This window comes from Haliotis rufescens, unplaced genomic scaffold (genome assembly GCF_023055435.1).
Source record: "Haliotis rufescens isolate VD_foot unplaced genomic scaffold, xgHalRufe1.0.p SCAF_117, whole genome shotgun sequence".
Lineage (NCBI taxonomy): Eukaryota > Metazoa > Mollusca > Gastropoda > Lepetellida > Haliotidae > Haliotis > Haliotis rufescens.
The window spans coordinates 589,585-596,054 of record NW_025963799.1 but is presented as its reverse complement, the minus strand read 5'-3'; the positions used below and the strand labels follow the sequence as shown (position 1 = coordinate 596,054).

Sequence of the window (6,470 nt, the reverse complement as noted above, 5' to 3'; positions counted from 1 at the left end):
TCACCGATCACGTGTAACAGAGGATTTCCCACAGAAAATACGAGAGGATAGACGCGCACTGTCTACCTACTTTCAAGAAGCCAGAGACAGCGGGAAACGACCTAACATACGTGTTAACAAGCTTATTGTGGAAGGGCAGGTATATATGTACGACCGACAAGACAAGTGTGTGAAGAAGGTGTCTACAGGTGGGGGTACGCATCGTGATGCAAGGCCCTCTTTTCGCGATCGTTCATGGAGTGATTTGTTTGGACCCGGAAGCAACACAAACCGAGACACACCTCCTTCAGGGGAGTTAACTCCCAATGTTGACAATTTTGGTAAGTGATGTGACGGCCACGGCCCAACATTTGATATTCTCTCGTGGAATATAGAAGGACTGCGAAAATATGAAAACTCGACATCTCAGGTAAAAAGTCTTTGTGAACATTTTGACTTGATCGCGTTTTGTGAGTCATTTGTGAGACGGTCCGATGAATTCTCGGACTTCTTGTCCGGTTTTCGTGCGCTAAACTGTGTCCGTCCCAAGACACACACGTTCGGGCGATATAGTGGTGGTATCACAGTTTTGATACGCTCTCATTGGCTAGATAGTGGACTGTTATGTAGGCTTTATGATAATTTTGAAAATACTGTTGTACTTTTATTCAAAACATCAAGTTTATCATGGGACTCTGACTGTGTTTTGATATTTACTTATATCTCACCCGAAAATTCACCAGTTAATGAGAATATAGATAGTGATGGATTTACTCATCTTGAAAACTACTTGAACATTATTGTTGGGGAACACCCACACAAGCATATATTTCTTGCTGGTGATCTTAATGCAAGGACAAAGGACTTCCTTGACTATATCCCGGATGACAATATTGACTTTATTCAGAGAGATGTTGATGATTATCCCTCTGATACATTTGATATGCCAAGAAAAAACAGAGACTCAGTGACACATAATAATTTTGGCAAAAGACTTGTTGAATTGTGTAGGACCTTTGGTATTCACACATTGAATGGGAGATTGTTTAATGATACAAATGGTGAATTCACATGTTTCACTCATAATGGATCAAGTGCTGTGGATTACATGATTGCCTCCTCTTCTCTCTTTCCATATTTCTCTAACTTTGGGGTTGGTACACAGGATCACTCCAATCACTTCCCCTTATATTGCTCACTCAATAGTCAGGGTACCTCATCTGGTAAATATAGTCAACCCCCAGCCCCAGGTAACACAAGGAGTAACTCCAACTGTAATCTGGAAAAGGAAGGTGGAGGCAGTTGGGAGAAATATGTGTGGAATGAAGGTGCTAAAGAAACCTTCTTGCACAAGCTTGAGGGTATATTAGTAGAGCATTATGATTATATCTTACAACTAGCTAATAATAATTGTAATACAGCAGTATCTTGTTTAGTCAGTTATTATCAAGAAGCTGCAGAACACACCAAAAAAGTATATGGTTTAAATTCTAACTTCAGGAGAAATCAGCAGCCTCCCTGGTGGGATGATGAACTTGAATTAATTAAACATGACAAATACAAAGCCCTGAGAGCTCACAGAGATCATGGGGAAGATTTTTCACTTTTTAGACACTTAAGATCAATGTTTAAAAATGCTTTTAGTAGAAAGAAAAACTCATTTCTTGAAGCACAGAGAGAAAAACTGATAGCTGCAAGAGACAACCCAAAGTTGTTCTGGAAACTGCTCAAGGATAGTAAACCATTTAATGCAGTCACTCAATCAATTAATACTGAGCAATGGACTAACCATTTTATGTCTCTTCTTTTTAGGCAGGATCTTGCACTTGATAGCAGTATGTACCATATCCCTGACAATAATGATCTAACAATTAACATTCCTATTCTAGCAGAAGAAATATCAAGTCAAATAAAACAGCTTGGGAATAATAAATCCCCTGGGCCTGATGGTATTGCTGCTGAATTTTTAAAGTCTTCAGAGAAACAAATTACACCAATTTTAGTTATTACATTTAACAAAATCTTTGAGAGTGGTAACTTTCCAGATGTGTGGGGGAAAAGTATCATCTGTCCTCTGTTCAAGTCTGGTGATATGAATGATGCCAACAATTATAGAGGTATATCACTCATTGATACCATATGCAAAGTATTTACATCTATTCTTAATGCTAGACTACAGAGGTGGTGTGATGATAACAATATCATTGACGAATCTCAAGCTGGATTTAGACCCAACTATTCCACGACAGATCATATATTTTCACTACAGGCCATTATCCAAAAGTATGCATGTAAAAAGAAAGGAAGGTTCTACTGCTTATTTGTAGATTTCTCAAAAGCTTTTGATAATGTTGATCACAATATGTTGTTACAGAGTTTGGCTGATATTGGTGTCTGCGGAAAGTTTCTGTCTATTATTACATCACTGTACAATAAACTGTGTGCCTGTGTTAGAACACCTACTGGGTTATCCAAATACTTTAAGTGTAATATAGGTACCCGTCAAGGATGCATCCTCAGCCCTCAGATGTTTTTAATATTCATAAATAAACTTGTAAATTTTATGGAAAATTATGGAGGACAAACTGTCTTTATTACTAAAGACTGCCCAGCAATATATGCACTTATGTTTGCTGATGACGTGTCATCTATTGCTGATACACCTTTAAATTTACAAAAGAAGATCAATGCCTTGGAACATTTTTGCAATACCACAGGCATGAAGGTAAACTTGAAGAAAACCAAAGTTATGGTATTCAGAAATGGTGGACCCCTTAGACATTATGAAAAATGGAAATTTAATAGTGTATATATTGAAACCGTGTCGTTTTATAGATATTTGGGTATTGTGTTCACGCCCAAACTTGTTTGGACTAAGGCACTAAATACTCTTGCTGCACAGAGTAACAAGGCCATTATGACATTATATAGATATCAAAAGAAAGTTGGTAATATACCCTGTCAAGATTTATTTAAGATATTTGATGCTATGATTGTGCCTATTGTCTGTTACGGCGCAGAAATATGGGGCATCTCATATTGTAAAATTATTGAAGATGTACAGAACAAAATGTGTAAATGGTTTCTAAATACAGGTAAAACAACAAACAATGCAATGGTTTTAGGAGAGTGCGGAAGAGCCCCTCTCCAACTTGTGTATACCACAAGGGCCATCAAGTATTGGTGCAGGCTACTGCGTTTGGATGAGCGCAGACTGCCTCGCCAATGTTATTTAATGCTCAAATCACTGGACCATTCTGGTCGCACCACATGGGCTACTCACATTAAGAATATTTTGTTTAAATTAGGTTTTGGATATGTATGGTTAACACAAGATGTTGGCAATGTGAAGGTATTTATTCATCTTTTTAAGCAAAGATTATTTGATAACCTTCAACAATCATGGTGTAGTTCTATCAATAGTATATCTGATACCTTTTATTATAAACATTTTAAATCCCTGTTGAATGTAGAAAAATATCTTACATGTATCTTAAACAGTATATCAAGTTTCAAACTGTAACATCTTTTACTGAAATTATTTCATCAGAAAACTTTGATGTTGTATATAACACATGTTTATATCTATATAAAGTCCAACAGCTAAGAGAAACTTAAATCGACTACTTCCTTGGCATGCGTAGTTCATGCAATCAAACATTGTCTGTATTATGGGCCTATGGCCTTCTTACTGAATAAACTGTCTGTCTGTCTGTCTGTTCTACCACTGAATAATGCTTCTTTATACTGTTCGTGTTTGATATGCTTTTTTACCACCTACTTCTTAACACCCTTAGCTTTTCTTTTCTCCCTATTATCTGACTTCTTTATGGAATACATCTTAAGTCTTACTCCGACATACTCCGCTATAGGGGTCCCAGCACATTCATCCTTCATCTTACCTAACACCTTTTTATTTACTACGCTGTGCAGTGGATTTTCTTTTGGGTAATCGCTCGTGTCGTACATATCTATTTTTTCTGTCATATCTTTATATGAATTCAGCTCTGGGCCAAACATGAGTTTACCTCTTCTTGCAGTTTTATTTTCTAAGGTTTTAATGAGCAACCAGAATTACGGTGAGAGCATTTTTAGCCCGTTATCAAAATGAGTCTTATGACTGAAAGTTTCCACTCCATTGTGTAACTCAGGCTTATCTGGTAATCTCACGCTTGATTTGTGATTGGTGATTTCTTGGGGGTGAGATTTTAGAGCACTTACAGTAATTTTTAATGTGTGGTATGCCTCGTCCGAAATATGGCGGATGTCCCTCCTTGTCATGGCTGTTCCCTTACGGTTAAGATTATCATCAATAACGGAGATTTGTGGAGCAGCAGAATTATTTACATATCCTTATGCTTTACTACGTAAACTCACAACCGGAAGTGTGGGTTCTTAGTGGGTCCTTAGAGGGATGCTTAAGTCAGAGTTAGGTGTACAATAGTGCAGCCAATAATAGGGGTACATCGTACACTCTCCAAAGAAAGAAACGCCTAGGTGTTTTGAGAATTCCAATTAGATTTTTTTCCCTCAGCAATCGTCATAAAGACAATTCTTATGTTTGATTCCCGTTAATCATGTTATGTTTGTTGTGCATTGCGCGCAAACACATCTCAAAATGTTTTTGGTAAACGTTTATCAGCAAAAATGCAAAGGATGCATGGAAATTGCTTTCAAAAAATGTTTTCAGCACAGTGTACGTGCAAAGTGTTGGAAACAAGAGTAGAGACACTGACTATAAAATACCGTACAAAATTCAGTTCATTACGAATTTTCTAACGTGAACGTAGATCGAAAAATGCCAAGATTAACGGCAGCTGACCGAAATATCGCCATTGGACGTTTGGAACAGGGGAGTCCCAGTCTGAACGTCAACGTTCACCAAAGCACCATATCTCGACTATGGGATCGATATACCCGCACTAATTCCACTCAAGATCATCCCAGAAGTGGGAGACCAAGAGTGACCCCCCCCCCCCCCCTGCTCAAGATCGGTACATCCGGTTGCATCACCTTTGGAATCGATTTGCTACAGCAACGGACACTGCTGGACAAGTGCCTGGTATGCGAAGAATTTCCGACCAAACCATCAGAAATCGTCTGAGGGAAGTGGGAATTCGAGCGAGACGACCAAAAATTGGACCTGTCTTGCGACGTCTACACCGTCAACGACGTGTCCGGTGGTGCAACAGAGTACAGGCATGGGATCTCAGGAACTGTCGACGCGTTTGGTTCAGCGATGAGTCACGTTTTCTTCTTCAACGACGGAATCGAAGACAACGTGTATACCGACGTCGACATGTACGTTTTGCGCCGATCTGCGTTCGACAGGTGGACCGATTTGGTGGACGGAGTGTCATGGTGTGGGGAGCCATATCCTACACGGGTAGATCACAGTAAGTGGTTGTCCAGGGCAATCTTACAGCAAACCGATACATAGACCAAATTCTGCGTCCTCACCTCCTCCCAACTTTGGACCGCCAGAGGGAGCTGTTCCAACATGACAACGCTCGGCCCCACACAGTACGTGCAACATTTATTTTCCTTGTTAATGGGAACATCAATGTCCTTCCATCGCCGTCCAAATCGCCTGATCTCAACTCGATTGAACATTTGTGGGACGAACTTGATCGACGCGTCCGTCAACGTCACCAGCGTCCCCACACACTGGCACAACTCGCCAACGCCTTACAGGAGGAATAGCGAAGAATTCCCCACGAAAACAATCCGACGACTCGTGCAATCTGTGCCAAGGAGGTGTCGAGCAGTGACGGCTGCAAGAGGTGGTGTGACCAGGTACTGACCATGACGCCCCCTTGTGGCTACACATGTGCAATGACTGAACTGAATTAATGCTGACAATGACGACAATGCTTTTGTCGATCACTGTGTCTAATTTCATTTGATTGTGTTCACGCATATTCTGTGTAGATACTTTTCCGCTTAATAAATATCCTTATTTTTTAACTATGCTTTTCTTTTTTTGAAGAGTGTAATTGAAGACTGCAAATTTCAATTTTGCCAAGATATACTATTTACTGTTAAAAACAACATGAACTGTCGCAGTTAAGATGTTATGTATGTTTTAAAAGGTGCGGGATGTGGTACGCATTATATTGGAGAAACTGGTATGCAACTGAAAGACCGAATCACTGTACACAGACAACAAATTCGAGATCCAAATGTACGTTGTATAAATGTAAGCAAACACATTGATGACTGCGGGAGTGGTCATTTTACTGTCTTTCCGTTTTATAAATTATTTAATAATGACAAACATTTACCTAAACGTAATTCAAAAGAATAATTTTCAAAACTTCCCCATGTAGCTCAATGTGTATTTGTGCACCCACACCATAATATATTCATACCTCCCACTATTATCACTAGCTTTGACGTCATATGCTTTATGACGTCAAAAGCCTAACGTTGGCTCTCCACTGTCCCCTTCCTCTATTGTCACTGTTACATCATAGGCATTAGGACGCCAC

At 39.5% G+C, this 6,470-nt stretch overlaps 1 protein-coding gene across 1 annotated transcript in view; it reads left to right on the top strand.

The window, feature by feature from the left end:
* The first annotated feature begins 289 nt into the window (after positions 1-289).
* The window catches only part of LOC124126459 (coiled-coil domain-containing protein 63-like), a 28,076-nt gene continuing 21,895 nt past the window's right edge, over positions 290-6,470 (top strand). Inside the window, exon 1 of the mRNA XM_048393200.1 lies at positions 290-409. The gene's annotated coding sequence lies outside the window, so the exon portion shown is untranslated. The remainder of the gene's footprint in view (positions 410-6,470) is intronic.